This window comes from Paramormyrops kingsleyae, chromosome 13 (assembly GCF_048594095.1).
Source record: "Paramormyrops kingsleyae isolate MSU_618 chromosome 13, PKINGS_0.4, whole genome shotgun sequence".
NCBI classification, from domain to species: domain Eukaryota; kingdom Metazoa; phylum Chordata; class Actinopteri; order Osteoglossiformes; family Mormyridae; genus Paramormyrops; species Paramormyrops kingsleyae.
In genome coordinates, this window is record NC_132809.1 from 32442197 (window position 1) to 32458919 (window position 16723).

Consider the following 16723-nt stretch of genomic DNA (forward strand, 5'->3'; position numbering starts at 1 on the left):
TTAAATGCAGTCCTTACATATCAGTCGGATTTCAGAAAGTTAACAAAAATTTTTAAGACTCATGAAAGTATTTATCCATGTTATTGTTTCCTGCTTCCTGTTACTTAGCAGATTATCTTATTCAGAAGGAAAGCAGGGTGTAGATTTGGGTATGGATGGTAGGCATGTCTCTACCAATATTGGGGGGGTACCAAAAGTGTATGGGAGTGGGGGCTTCAGGCCTGATTTGGTCCCTACGAATTTTGAAATCAAATCTACACCCAATGCATTTCTGAATAACTACCGATTGCCACACAGCAAACCTGTACTGATATGAAACTGTAACATTCTGTTCTAGAGTTGTAACGAAATTCTGAACTATCAGGAGTTTGTGAACCATTCCTAAGATTTGAGTACAAATATTTACCCCCGAAAATATCGCAGGGTTTGCAAACCTAATTCAGTGTTCATTTGTTAAATTTACTTATTCATTATTCTGGATGTTCACAAAACATTTTGTCTTTAAATATAATCTGTGTTCTTATCCCAAATATGTTATAAAACCAAAAGTTTGTACCATAAATATAATATTGACCAGCCTTATTTTATTTTTCAGCATCTATTATTATAGCACACTCTCTAGTTGCAGTACTCATTTATCACTGTCAGGGTCAGCCCGTCCGACCCTGTCCTATGTGCCTTGTCCCCTTTTGGCCTGCAGGTGTCGCTAGTCATCCTGCTTCCCGCCTCTCTGTCTTTTAGCCCTTTAGCCTCTAATGTGTTTCCCCACTCCCTGGGCTGCCTAGTAGGTCAATGGGTTGAGCGAGCGGCTCAGAGTCAGAACTCCTCTGGTCATAAATTCAAGCCTGCTACTTATTATTTATTGGTTTGCTGTTTTCCTTTGTGCCTGTTTTTGTCTTTGCTTTGTATCCTTGTTTTAGGTTTACCCTGCTCGTGCCTTGTTAATTGTTATGACCTGCTCGTACGATCCTCCTGTGTGCCACGCCCCCTCGTTAACCCCGTGTGATATCCCGATGTAACCAGCTGTTTCTTGTGTATTTAAGTCCACGTCAGAGTTTGTATCCCCAGTTCCATCATTGAAGTATTTACCGTGTGTCTGCCTGTTTGCCCAAATAAATCCCCTGTCTGTTGGACTTCGGTGTGCCTGACCTTGTTTCTGTGTCCCATGCTCGCTCGCCCAACACACAGGCTTGACATTAATTTTGTTCTGCTTACACTTAGTCTTCCGTAGTGTTGTTAACGCTTAGTGTTTAAGATTTCCTAGTTTCTGTGCTTGTTAATTGTAATTTACTCCACCTGTTACTTGCTGCCCCATGCCTTTGCTGATTGGTTGTTTTTCATCCTGTTCCACACCTGCTCCTTGTTAGCCTCTTTATCTGTGTAGATTTAAGTCCCTGCCCTCATTCTGTTCTTTAGTCTGTCATTGTAGTTGTTACCATGTGTTAGTAGCTAGTCCTGCTCTTTGTTTTGTGCTGTTCCCTAGTTCTTGTTTTTTTTTGAGTTCCTTTTAGCTTGGTTCTTATTTTTCCTGTTCTCTTTTGACTCCTCGTGGTCCCTTTCTTTTCTGGTTTCCCCTTTATGTTCCATCTTGTTAATGGACCATGGTTCGTCCCTCTTTTCTCTCCTTTGCCAGACCCCGTCATAACAGTTGCCCAGCTGACTTGTTTTATTTATTCTGAATATTACCATCAATTACTCCATCATGGTAACTCTTAAAAAAGCATTTCTACTGTCAAAGAAATGTAATGATATACATGCGAACATGTGAAACTTTAATTTATCTTAATGTTAGTCTTAGTTTAATATATTTATCTGTGTTCCATAATTGCAAATTTGAATTGTAATTCTGAAAATTTCCAAATAATGAAGTAAATTATTAAAAGTTTTACTTTTGTGTCTCACAAACTGGTTGATGTATGATTCGGTTGGTCCTGCCAGAAGCCCTGGCAGCACACAGCCCTGTTCTGTCCACATGTCTGCTTTGGCCGCTCCGCTACCTGCTGGGAACCTGATGGAGGTCTGACTGGCCTGGTCATCCTCCAGCACCCACATGAGGGAGTCAGCCGGTAAAACGAGGGGCCTCGTATGCAGCCGGGGCCAAGATCAGTTACAAACAATCGCAAGGAAGGCGTGAATCACAGACAGCTGCCCGCTTGCAGAAGGGAAACCTCAATATTTCGATGTCCGGATGATAAATGGGACAGACAAACAGAGCTAAGTCAGCATGTGTATGCAACAGTCAGAGATACTGTTTGTGCCTGTAGGTGAGAGGTAGTGTACAGGAAGTGTTCATGAGGGATGTGTAGGGATCCTCCATAAGCACAATTCAGGAGCATTATAAACATGCAGTATCATAAACGTGCTTATTTCTGTTTCTAGTGTTCCGTTTGGGTAGGACTTTGGCAGGTTGAGATCAACTCACTGGGTTCCTGACCACTAATATCTGTACTCTATTACTAGAGGTTGACCGATATTGAATTTTACCGATACCGATAGCTAGGTTGGTCCGTACTTGCCGATAACCGATTAATTAACCGATAGTTTTTAAAATGGATACTGGATTAAAAAAAAAAAAAACTAAATTAAAACACAACACTACATGTAAAATAGTACTAAACTTTATTACAAAAACCAAACAAAAAAACAGTACTGAATCATGAAAATGTGCTATATGAAATAAATATGAATATATTAATAAATATTGAGGTAAATTAAAGACATGCTTTCAAACTGAAAGAAAAAGTAACACTCCAAATAAATAAATAAAAAATTACATACAAAATGAATTATAATAATAATTATATAATTATATAATATTACAATTATATATAATATTAATTATATAAATGTATATTATATGTGTAGTCTCCCACTATATTTGCTTCTATTTTGAAAACTTTTTTCTCTCTCCATAGGCAGAGGTTGACCAAACTGTTTGTGTAATCTGTTAACAACGCTCATTATATACCCGTCTTTTTAGGCAAGAACCAGATAATGAGTGTCACGTCATGAAATGGTTTTAATACGAAGGGAGCTGTATTACGTGATAACAAATTTAATAAAAACATCGTAAGTTAGGCCTATAATAGTAATGATTTCATTTCAAACAACAAATATATTATATAGAGAAGGTGAGCAAAGTATCAACAGAGCTTTTTGAAACTCCGAATCAGTAAAACACTGCGTCGCAAAAAGATTCACTGTTTCGAAGCGCTCCAGTCGGATCCCCCCATCCCCCCGGCAAATCGCACCCTGTGCCTGAAGATAAAAAGAACTGAAATCGAATGCATTCCTGATGGTAACAATCATGACATTAAACATTTGGGTCGGACTTGCGTGTATTTTTGCCACATTATTTTAACCGCTTGATATACTGCTAATGTTAGCGTCCTCTCAGCCTTGTCGACAAACATACTGCTGTTCTTTCTCCAATGCAGAATCTAATCAACAAATGAATTACTTTATATTGAGATGAAAACATGTACTGTAGTGTACTGTATACATACCTTTTCGCTGTCTGTGTTTTAAACGTGCATTTGAAGTGTCAGCGTGTCCGTGCACCGCGCTCTCTCCAGGCAGCTTGCGCTCTCCTTGCAACTAACAGTGTCAAAACAAAAGCATGTGCTTTACAGCGATTTTCGCCTATAGAGGCGGCTCTTGCCATAGATATATATGTTGGCTCTCGCAATGTATAAGGACAACGGACCGTTCTCAGCCGCTTCAGCTTTGACGCAACCCGGAAAAACTATCGGCGTGGATTTTTGCCGATAACCGATAGTTCCGGGAATCAACTATCGGTGCCGATTAATCGGCAAAACCGATACATCGGTCGACCTCTATCTATTACACGCAAATAACAGACAAATGATGGATTTGAGACAGTTAACATGTCATTAGAAATGCTCGTGGCCAGTGCGGGGAAACAATAAAAAACGCCAATAGGATGTTGGGTTACATCTCCAGGTGTGTGGAGTTTAAGTCAAGGGAGGTAATGCTAAGATTATACAATTCCTTGGTGAGACCTCACCTAGAATATTGTGTGCAGGTTTGGTCACCATATCTTTAAAAGGACATTGTGGCCTTAGAAAAGGTGCAGCGTAGGGCCTCAAGAATGATTCCTGGTCTTAGAGGAATGTCATACGAGGAAAGGTTAGTTGAGCTAAATCTGTTCAGCCTCAAGCAAAGGAGACTGAAGGGGGACATGATACAGGTCTATAAGATTCTAACAGGTTTGGATGCTGTTCAACCAAATAGTTACTTCAGCATTAGTCAAAATACAAGAACTCGTCGCCATAGGTGGAAATTAGCAGGAGAACATTTCAAACTGGATTTAAGGAAGCACTTCCCTACACAGCATGTAGTCAGAGTATGGAATAGTCTTCCTGATAACGTAGTGCAAGCTGAATCCTTGGGTTCCTTTAAATCAGAGCTAGATAAGATTTTAACAACTCTGAGCTATTAGTTAAGTTCTCCCCAAGGAGAGCTCGATGGGCCGAATGGCCTCCTCTCGTTTGTATAGTTCTTATGTTCTTATGTGGCACTATTACCTGGACTCCTGATTTACTGGTTATAGTTTTAGAGGCTGGACTAATACTGACCTGGGGGCGGAGCTTAATATTGGCTGCACTTTTTGACAGACATGTTCTGCAACTTACCATATGGTCTTTATGGCCAGTTTACCGTTTGCAGTCATGCGAAAAAGAAAGTACACCCAGTTCTGGTTTCAGATTCAGTTCTATGGTTTTACGTCTCAGGACATAATTTTTTTAAAAATCATGTGGTCCGTACCAGATTCTGAAATGATTGAAATCTAACTTCAGATGTAAAATAACACACAACAGATTCCACCGTGTCATTATTTATTTAACAAAAACAAATCCAAAATGGAGAAGCCATTTGTGAAAAACTAAGTATGATTCAATAGTTTGTATAACCACCTTTAGCAGCAGTAACTTGAAGGAATCATTTCCTGTATGACTATATCAGTCTATCACACCATTGTGAAGGAATTCTGGCCCACTCTTCTTTATGACATTGCTTCGGCTCAACGAAGCTTGCGAGTCTAAGGTCCTGCTACAGCATTTCAGTCAGGTTGAGGTCTGGACTTTGACTGGCCCATTGCAACACCTTTATTCTTTTCTTTTTCAGCCATTCTGTTGTAGATTTGCTGGTGTGCTTGGAATCATTGTCTTGTTGTATGACCCAATTTCGGCCAAGCTTTAGCTGTCGGACATTTGACTCTACGGTACTTCGGTATACAGAGGAGTTCATGGTCAACTCAATGACTACAAGGTGCCCTGGACCTGTGGCTACAAAACAAACCCAAATCTTCACCCTCCACCACGAAGCAACAGATACAGCCACATGGCGGATAACTGCTGAGTTGTACAACCACAGCAGTGGTGTTCTACCCAAGAGTAATCCACAATCGCTCACTGTATTCATATTTAGCTGTAAACTTATATCATATATATAGTTTTTGAGTGGCCTTAATATATTTTTGGAAAGGAAATGAAGGTTTATTTCAACATGTAACAATATGTATTGCCAGTCTTTTTTTTTACTGTTTTGGCCACAGCAAACTAAGCCCTATGTGACATTCTAGTTTTACATTTGTATCGTATGTGTGATGTGACTGTTTTCCATAATCTGTCCACATTGTGCAATTTGTTACCAGGTTCTTTTGATTTTTAGGAACTCTTAGGTCAAAGGTGTTATAGTTGAACAGAGACTACTTCATTGTGTAACTGTTTTGCCGCTTCCGAGGAATAGAGAAGAAAATTGGTAAAATATGGAGAACTCCCTCACAGGGGGTCCCCTGTGTAACACGAAACCACCGCAGAAATATCACAAATTGATCCAACCCCTCCAGTATAATGAGCAAGCTGGAATTGTGAAATACTTTCCCGGGAGAGTTTTTCCGGCTTTCTTTTCCGGACTTTGGAGCTCTAGCAGATCAGACACGCTGTAGCCTTTAATAGGTGGTCTTGTCCGTTAAAGTTTCTTGCCGAGTGAAATCAGGATTACCATAATAGAGAATCAGGTCTCTCCTATTGCTCATATGATGGAACACACTAGAGATGTATGTCTTGGTAGAACCACACTTATTTTCATTTTATTTAGTTTTAATGACATTTTAGATCAAATTCCCATTAAAGCTAGATGCATGGATACTTACAGAATCTTTTGAAAAACCAGAGCATCTGCTTGGAGATGAGTGGTTAGTATCATATGTGCCATGAGGATGTTGAATGATCTGAGTATTTTAAATAGGTACCACTCTGGCACAAATGAACTCACACACAGAATGTGGTGCAGATGTATTGATTTTTTTTTTTTTACTTCTTGGTGAACCCAAGTGGTGTTTGTAGTCTGTAGGGAGTGCCAGATGAAACAGTGCAAAAAGAATATAATCTACCTCTTTGCAAGGCTCCAGGTTATCAAACTCATTAATCTACATGTCAAGGTACCGGGAATGAATAATTGTGCATGGAATTTATCTGCCAACATGACGCTGACTGTTCAGCTTTCTCTCCTGCGTGCCGCCGGTACGCCGGCCCTTTAATTATGGCGTGCTTTGTCTTTTCTGTTTCTTGTCGTTTGGGGGAAAGCGTCAAAATGTGGACCACAGCATTTGAAAGGACAATTTGTCCTCTAGACGGCACCATTCTCATTACCAGGGGGAAATCCCCCCCCACCCCCACTCCTCCCACACTCACAAATTTGTTAATAATATCAGGACATATTTTCCCCCTCTCAGTTCAGTTTACCGTTCTCTCCTTAATGTGAAACATTTGCCGTAAAATGAATGAGAAATGAATGACAGATAATTATGGAATTATGGTTTATAAATAGTTTTATACTTATTTAAACAGTATCGTACCCTACTTTTCCTCAAGATTCTTTGCTCACGCTTTAATATAACTGTCCTGTTGCTCAATTCGTTATTTGGCAAGAACAAAAGGAAAGAAGGAAAGTCCAGCACTCTGCACCTGTGAAAACAGCAATCGGGCATGGTCTAACATCGATGCGGTGCTCAGGCGTGGTCTAACATCGATGCAGTGCTCAGGCGTGGTCTAACATCGATGCAGTGCTCAGGCGTGGTCTAACATCGATGCAGTGCTCAGGCGTGGTCTAACATCGATGCAGTGCTCAGGCGTGGTCTAACATCGATGCAGTGCTCAGGCGTGGTCTAACATCGCTGCGGTGCTCAGGCGTGGTCTAACATCGATGCAGTGCTCAGGCGTGGTCTAACATCGCTGCGGTGCTCAGGCGTGGTCTAACATCGATGCAGTGCTCAGGCGTGGTCTAACATCGCTGCGGTGCTCAGGCGTGGTCTAACATCGATGCAGTGCTCAGGCGTGGTCTAACATCGATGCAGTGCTCAGGCGTGGTCTAACATCGCTGCGGTGCTCAGGCGTGGTCTAACATCGCTGCGGTGCTCAGGCGTGGTCTAACATCACTGTGGTGCTCAGGCGTGGTCTAACATCACTGTGGTGTTTACCATTTCCTGTCTTTCAGATGCATAAAGAACAAAGATTTACAGTTTCCTGTGTCGTCCTTTCGTCCAAATTATGTTGAGCAGGAAAATTTTACAGATTTGTAAACAACTAATGTCCTACTAATACAACTAATATCCTTTGCAGGCATGTCACATATTATTTATTCATTAGAATAAAGCGAAGAGGTTACACGTTGTTTTGCTCCCAGAGATACAATCCCACAACATTTGTGTTGTTAGGCCAATGTTCGACTTGTCCATTTACCTCCTAAGGGTGCTGATTACACCCACATTCCATCCTCCAGACTCCATTTATTGTAGATCTGTTCATTGTCCCGAAGAATGAGGTTCTCACTATATTTAGCAGCATATATAACATCTATTTCAGCGAAGACTCTGCATCTGATTGTGGCAGTTCTATAAAATATTGTGGTACAATCGGGCTGCTTCCCTACCTAAACCCTTTTTCAGCATCAGGCTTCTCCAACTGGGAGCAAAATGGCAAACAGAAACTGGAAACGGGGATTCCAGGTCAACCTTCAGAGAGCAGAAGTTTTCTGTTCCTCTGTCTCCTCTAACAACATCCCCCCCCCCCCCACCCTTTCTCTCCGTTAAGAACCAGTGATTTATTTTAAACCACTATGCTGACCTCAGGGTGTCAAAGAAGGTGTTTGCTTAAATGGACATACCATAGTTCAAGAACATACCCTGTGTCGGAGATTTCTGTGTTTTAAAGGACAGTCACGTACTCGAAAAAACACAGACATGTCAGCCCAGAGTTTGAGGGAAGATTCTCTTGGTTATTTGAATCTAAATTCTCAATTTTGTAGCTCTAAATGAGAACAATAAAAGAATAAAAATGTCCGTATTGATCGTAGCTGTGTGAAAATTTTACCCATTGAGTTGCTGCTATGAATCTATCTGGATCCTTCTAACATGTGGATCATAGACAAAAGTGAAAGATTTCTTTCATGGGGGTACTTTCTTGCAATCTTATGTATGATATTTCCTGTAATGCAATGCACCTCCTCTGGTCTGGGAATGAAACCCTCCTATCAATGCATCAGGAGCTCAGGGAGAGATGGGAAAAGGTTAGGCCATAAAGGAAACAGATTGGGCAGACGATGCATGCTGATGTAGGATTTCATCATACCCTCCGGATTGCAGATGGGATTGATGTGTTTTTCGAGCTGGGTCCAGACACCACCAGAGCCTTTGTATCTGCGGCCATCAACTGTGGATCAGGCACAGGAATCGTGGCGACTCACATTGGAGTAGCACATTGTTTTGACCTTTCAAGTCACCAGAACATAGGTTCTATTACCATTGTACATGTTTTATCGTCATATTAATGTTTTTAATATTTGGAATATTAGTAATCGGAATTGTGAATGCACACCACATAGTGTGTATGTGTGTGTGTGTATATATATAACCCGTACTTTCAACCTTAGTGTGACACAAAAGCATTAACAAGACTGTAAGAGTACAGGAATATCATAGAAGCTCTCAAAGAATCCTCTAGACCTTCACTAGTGCCAACTCTTATTTAGGACTGAATACTCATTCTATTATATATTGGAACATACTGATGAAATATCATGCAACAGTCTTAATAAACGTTTTAATCACAAAAGTGACACATTTCTTTAGAGTTTATGAAATTCAAATGTAGTTTACGTAAATACAAGTAGCAAGTTTGTTTGTGGTGTGGTGTGTGGTCCAGCGGGTCAGGACACTGGTCTGTGATTGGAAGGTCAGCGGTTCAAATCCTATGGCAGACACATTGATTTCATGCTTGGGCCCTTGAGCAAGAGCCTTAATCCCAAATGCTGCAGGGTCTGGCTGACCCTGCTTTCTCAATTGTGTGTCGCTTTGGATAAGAGTGTCAGTTAAATAAATAAAATAAAAACACCATAGCCCTGAAGCCACCATTCCCCTCTGCTCACCCCCCATGATGTCTCTGATTAAGTCATTGATTAAAGTATATAGTGCTCCATACCACTGACTTCTACAATGGAAAATAGTCTGTTCTGCTCCCCACAAGGTGTTTCTGGGCCCAGAGTGCAGCACCAGAATTGATATCAGCAACATTTACCATGTATTCATAATTAAACATCCAACAAGATCAAGGCCACAAAGGGACAAGAACTGGAATAAACGAATAAGGAGGGGAGGTATGCATGAAGACAGAAGGACATCAGAGGGTTGGTGGATCTACCCATTGGGCAAGGCCAGAGTGCATGAATGGGGAATGGCATTAAAGTCCGGACTGCGTGAATGGGGAATGGCATTAAAGTCCGGACTGCGTGAATGGGGAATGGCATTAAAGTCTGGACTGCGTGAATGGGGAATGGCATTAAAGTCCGGACTGCGTGAATGGGGAATGGCATTAAAGGCCAGAGTGCATGAATGGGGAATGGCATTAAAGTCCGGACTGCGTGAATGGGGAATGGCATTAAAGTCCGGACTGCGTGAATGGGGAATGGCATTAAAGGCCAGAGTGCATGAATGGGGAATGGCTTTAAAGGCCGGACTGCGTGAATGGGGAATGGCTTTAAAGGCCGGACTGCGTGAATGGGGAATGGCATCAAAGGCCAGAGTGCATGAATGGGGAATGGCATTAAAGTCCGGACTGCGTGAATGGGGAATGGCATCAAAGGCCAGAGTGCATGAATGGGGAATGGCATTAAAAGCCAGAGTGCATGAATGGGGAATGGCATTAAAGTCCGGACTGCGTGAATGGGGAATGGCTTTAAAGGCCGGACTGCGTGAATGGGGAATGGCATTAAAGGCCGGACTGCGTGAATGGGGAATGGCATTAAAGGCCGGACTGCGTGAATGGGGAATGGCATTAAAGGCCGGACTGCGTGAATGGGGAATGGCATTAAAGGCCGGACTGCGTGAATGGGGAATGGCATTAAAGTCCGGACTGCGTGAATGGGGAATGGCTTTAAAGGCCGGACTGCGTGAATGGGGAATGGCATTAAAGTCCGGACTGCGTGAATGGGGAATGGCATTAAAGGCCGGACTGCGTGAATGGGGAATGGCATTAAAGTCCGGACTGCGTGAATGGGGAATGGCTTTAAAGGCCGGACTGCGTGAATGGGGAATGGCATTTAAGTCCGGACTGCGTGAATGGGGAATGGCTTTAAAGTCCGGACTGCGTGAATGGGGAATGGCTTTAAAGGCCGGACTGCGTAAATGGGGAATGGCTTTAAAGGCCGGACTGCGTGAATGGGGAATGGCATTAAAGGCCGGACTGCGTGAATGGGGAATGGCTTTAAAGGCCGGACTGCGTGAATGGGGAATGGCATTAAAGGCCGGACTGCGTGAATGGGGAATAGCATTAAAGTCCGGACTGTGTGAATGGGGAATGGCTTTAAAGGCCGGAATGCGTGAATTGGGAATGGCATTAAAGGCCGGACTGCGTGAATGGGGAATGGCATTAAATGGCAGCTGCTGCTCCAGGATTCATCATCTTCAGGGCCTGCTGGTCTCATATAAAGTCACTGTGTATGAGTATAGCATCCAAATAGAGTAGTTTCAGAGGATTAAGGGCTGCTGGGATGGCGAGGACGTAGATATATCTAACATCAGACTTTGACGTCCCCTCGATGCCACCAAACATACAGACCAGACTGCTGCTGAAAACAGGGAGGACAGAACCCACCTGGCTTTCTGTTATCCTCCAGCTACTTTCAAAAAGCATGAGCAGCGCGTGGAGAATATTTCAAGCTCTGTGACACATACATGCACACACATCCATGTTTTGTGGCATCCTGAACTGTTAAATTCTGTTAGATTTTAGCAAGAACCCACTTAAGAGGATTAAATTCTCAAGCTGTGCTTCAGGGGCGTAGGACAGAAAGCAGCACCGTCCAAGACACCCCCTTACACATCGTACACACGGCTTCGTCAAGACAGTAGAAACCGGGATGGTAACAGCTTCATGCCGCAGTCCCCGACAGATGGGGAGGTTACGGCCAATCAGGTTGTTTTATTGGGGAAGACAAAGGCATTTGTTAAGATGTGTCCATTGCTTGGGATGTCACCAGAGTCTTGCCCCAGATGAACACATTTTTTTTAATGATGAGCCAGAGCAGTGTGGCTGGGAAGGCACGGCTGCGTGACATCGGAGGGACACTAAATGGATTCCCTTCTGCTGGGGCGTGAACATTGATATTATCCATATGACTTCAAGTTCTTGTTGGATGGCTTGAAGAAGATTCCAAACCTCTTTAAATCAGGGGCACCCCAGCCATTCTAAGAATTTGTTCATTTTTGCCACTTAATTAAAGAACTTAATTAGTTAATTAACTTGATGAGGTATTGATTAGCCAAGCAAGGTGAGATAGTGGTCCAGGTCACCAGATACATGTGTATATTCAAAGATTACTGCAAATACTGGTGTGAATTTAGGAGAAATATGATAATTGACCAACATGAATATCATTCAGACATTATTGTCTTTGGCTGCCTAAGACTTTTGCACAGTGCTGTATATGGGAAAAAATAATGCCGCTGTTTGATTCATTTTCTGTCGTTGTGCATGTATAGTTATATATATATATATATATATATTATTTTTTTTAAGTCACAGAAATTAAAACTGGTGTCTATGGTGCAGCACCAGCTGACACAAAGATGGGTAAAATCTAGGGTAAAAACAATGGGTGTCATGTTTGGTTTTGCAAACCTACACAACCGTATTTTTATGTCGATGTGAGGCAGTTCATTTAGAAGAAGAGAAAAATGACATTTTAATTCATTAAAAGTAAAAAAAGCAATAAAAAGTATAATGCAATTAGAAGATACAAATGTAAGCAGTTTGCTCAGTATGTGGTGGACAGCTGTTGTGATTATCCTCTATGAAAAAGGACAGAAGTGGATTAATAGTTTATGCAGAGGCACAGAATACATCGCCGTTATTTTGGTTCACTTTCCCACTGGGGTGCTGTTATTGCTCGATGCAGGATTCCTGTTGAGCGATGAATGTTCTGCAGATTGAAACAAGAGGGAGCAGATGACGCAGGCGGCCAACACACATGGCTTTGGCCTCTTCCTCCAGTGGCATTTTGTAAGGTGGCTGACATTCGTTTCCAGGAATAGCTCTTGTGAGCATCGGCTTGTGAAGTGGTAGCTGGCAGTTAGGGTCCAGTATAACTGGCAAGAGTGGTATCATGGTAGAGCTACACCACGAGCTGTGAGTTCAGTGCAAACATTATTTTTAGTGGCTGTTCATAAACAGCCCAGAGTTCTTTTTGGTCTCACCCACGTCTTTCGAAACGCTCCACCGTTTCCCTATTTCCTCTCGTTCTTTTTTTGGTCTGGCCTTCGTCTTTATCCCCCAGTGAAACTGAACGATTTGGAGACTTGATTGGACCGCATTCTTTAGCTTCTTTCATTAATGCTCCCTGCCAGTCCTGGTGCAGGGATGAACAATAGTGAGCCCCTGAAAAGATCAATACCAGATTGCTGATAGCGGCCCATCCATTCGCTCACTGGATCACATGATAAATAGCACCACACGTATGTTTTGACACCTTGCAGCTATACAGGCTTGACAAAAACCTGCGGCCTTCGTAGATTCACTATCACGAGATTCTGGGCTGCTGATAAAATTATATTTCTCGTCTTGCATTTTGGTTGAATAATTACTTTGATCAGGGACCTCGGAACACATCTGAACACGGAGGGGAATAAAGTCATGTCCACTCTTCTCTTTGCTTTTCAATATCTTTTGTTCTAAATTGTTGGGTCCTGCTAAAGATGACGTGTCTAAAAATTACATTGATTGGTGAATATCAAACTGCAACACTAAACATATTCTTTGCCTCAAAAAAAGGATATAATTAAAGCTTTTATCAATATAGTTTTATCAGTTTAGAATTTATTTACGTTTAGTTTTTTTTTTTAAATAATTGTTAATCACTGCATTTTTAATGATGCTTCTGGGTGTCTGTCCCATTTTGTGGATCCATTATTTATATCATTTGTTATTGAGGGAATTGAGCGGGTGTGTGTGTGTGTGTGTGTGTGTGTGTTTGTGTTGCGGGGGGAGGTGTGGAGGAGTTCCAAGATGTGGGCCTTTTGTGGTTTAGGTTCTGTGGAGGTTACTTTTGACTTTCTAACTGCTGCAGTACACTGTCAGCATGGATCGGTGTGTAACTCTTTTTTTTCAGGCCACAGAGAGACGCTCCGAGTTGAAAAGGAAAAGCCCAGCACACCGTGAGCTCAGTCAGCTTGCATACATGAATGCCTCATTAGCCGAATTCTGTCCCAGAAGCCACAGCAGCCTAGCAACAAGCATCTCTCAGATTACCGCTAAGGAAATCAACGTGCACGTTAACGCGATGAATAAAAAATATAAAACAAATTAATAAAATATTATAGCCAACCCACAGCCCTTATTTCCCAAGACCTTCACGTGGAAGTGATTTCATAATTCTCATTGTGTCCTGTTATCAGGTTATAATGTGGGGCCACCATGGTAAACCCCAGGTATCTCAATCAAAGCAGACTAGTTACTGCAATTAAGCCAGCTAGTTAACTTTAGTGCTAATATTCATGCGTTTGTGTGAGAAGGCAGGTGTGTGGCTCTGTGAGTTAGAACTCTTTTGCCCATGATTGGCACCCTTATGCCCTTGATTGACACCCGTCTTGACCCCATGATCTGCAGAGTAATTTCACTGAACCCCAGTTGTTCCAGTGACTGTCTGACCTTGCTTTCCCAATTTTGCGTAGTGTAAGCTAAATAAATATAAATATGTTCTTCTTCACTTTACATTGTTTGGATAAAATGAGATTAAAAAGGCTAAAGATCTTTTTTTTTTTAACAAACGGACAGAATTGTTTTTGTGGGACAATGATTAGCTGTAAGAGTAACAAGCCTCAGTACTGGTGTGTGCAGCACACACTGAAGCTCCACCGCAGCCTGGATCCACCACCCATTCTTCATATTAAAGTGACCAGGCCAGTTATTAGTTTAAAAGGCGAACCAGCTCCTCCTTCAGCTTCTGAATTCGCCTCATCAGATCATCTGGCGAGTGCAAGAAAGATGATTTATTGGGTTTGAGAATGATTTTTAATAATAAATATGTTCTCTGCTCAGGCTATTTGGAGTGTTATTGAAAGCATTGTTTAGAGACTGTATACCATTGGCTCCCAGAGAGATGCTCCCACCTGACACATTGGAAGCTTCTAGTTTCTAATTGGTCAAAAATACCAAATTATGCAAATTCAGGGTAGGTGTGTGTCTGTTTAGTGATAATCTTTGTTATATTGTGGTATTTGAAAATCATATTATAATAGCTTTCTTGAATTATATTAACGCTATATATCTTGTATGATAATATTTTGTAGCACTCTTAACAAAATAAGTGAATTCTGAGGCCTTCTGGGAATATTAAAATAATATAGCTAATTGTAATTATGCTGGAGTTCCCACCCAGTTTCCCGTTGATCAAAACTTATGAATTAACGGTAATGAGTCTTTCTGGCGTAGCTATTAATCTGTACTTTTTTTCAAGCCCATTAAAGCTCATTCAAAGAGTACAAGGCACCTGTGTTGGCTCAATTTACCAACACTCAGATGACCGGGAAAAATTTGAAATTATAATTCTCTAGAGGAATGCACTGGAAATACACATCTTAAACACTGTAAACGCTGTCACTGTGTCACCACGCGAATCCATTTGCTCGTTTACAGTGTGAAAAGCACCCCCAGCTTGCTTTATATCTGAATACAGATTAACACACTTCATATTCTGCTACCTGCAGCTCTCATATATTAGCAAAATTCTGTCCCCTGGGTTGGACATTTCTACATTCCGGATATCGAAAGAGTTTCACATATTTTTTTTTTTTATTATATTAAAATCTAGCACCCGCTGCTTTCAGTGTCAGACCTTTCTCATCTACCCCCAAATCCCCCCGTCCCCCGCCCCCCACCCCGGTGCTGCTTTCCAGAAGACAACAGAAATGCCCAGTCTTACCTGTGTACTCCCCGATGTGTCCGAGGCGCCTGTATGAGAGGAGGAGCAGTCACATCTCCTGTCAGAAACACTCCGAGAAAGACAGGGGCGGTATGACCAGTGGGCCCGGTGAGCTGGAGGGGTCAGCTTTCTGGGGGGGGGAGGGGGAGACAGTGGTGTGGCAGTGATGTCCTGGTGACAACCTGTCAGACCTCTCAAGAGCGCCACACCGCACTGTCATTACGCGTGACGGCAGCAGCAGGAGAGCCCAGGAAATAGTGCAGGCGATTCCCGAACTTCACGCAACATTTCACTGCACCTCCGCTCTGTTTTCAAATAAAAAACATATATGTGTGTTTTGTGATGACTTCTGCCAATCCAGGACCACTCACAGTGTATAATGTAGCGCATTAATAGGAAGTATTTCCATCCAAAGCTTTATGACGTTACCAAAGATTCCAAACTCGCTTGTTCAGAGAGGTCTTTTGCCTTATTTTGGGCTGGAGTCTCAGATGACAATAGACTCAGGCTGAGGAAGTGAAAAGGAAAAAGTCTGTATCGATCTGTTTTTAAAGATCTGTGTCTGGGTAAGACTAGGAACAATCTGAGAACATTTTAAATAAGGTGAGTCTCAGATGCCAAAATCCTATCATGGACAACAAGCAAACTTCGGCCAAATTCCCCTTTTCTGAATTTCCTTTGTTGATTTTTCACCCTGTCTGTCCTTTCCTTCAGCAGTGCAATTTTCACTGTGCTCGTAACCAAAGGCATTTAAAAGTACGATACAGCATGTCCTGACACGTTAAACCTCCTTATTTAGCTGGATGATGAAGGAGAAAAAATAGAATTTGTTCTCTGCAGTTAAATCAAATAGCTTGGGGATGTAAAAGTACTTTCCCCCACCCCCATTTTCTGTGTCAAGGACCTGGGATCCATTGTCCAGTTCCGTAAGCTTCTCATCAGCGGCCTTTGGAGGGAGACAACAATCTGGAAGATTGCTCTGAGGACAATGACTCGTGCCCCCTGGGTGCACAATCAGGGGAGACTCCACTGGAAAAGTCACACCTCAACCTATTTGCTTTTTATATCTGCAAGTCCAACTTCTCAGACATACTACGAAGACAAATAAGAGAATAAATAAAGCAGCTGAAAGAGAAGGAAGTCCATTTTGAAAGCCACACTAAACTCAAATGTGGTAGCTGTGTTTTCCCATCATTGGCTGGTGCAGCATTTAGCAGTGGCGAGT

The 16723-nt window shown here is 42.1% G+C and overlaps 1 long non-coding RNA gene across 1 annotated transcript in view; it reads right to left on the bottom strand.

Annotated features, from left to right (window-relative positions):
• Nucleotides 1-15567, bottom strand: part of LOC111849656 (uncharacterized) — a 28266-nt gene extending 12699 nt beyond the window's left edge. The window contains exon 1 of the long non-coding RNA XR_002839605.2: nt 15499-15567. This is a non-coding gene — a long non-coding RNA (uncharacterized lncRNA). The remainder of the gene's footprint in view (nt 1-15498) is intronic.
• Nucleotides 15568-16723: the final 1156 nt, after the last annotated feature.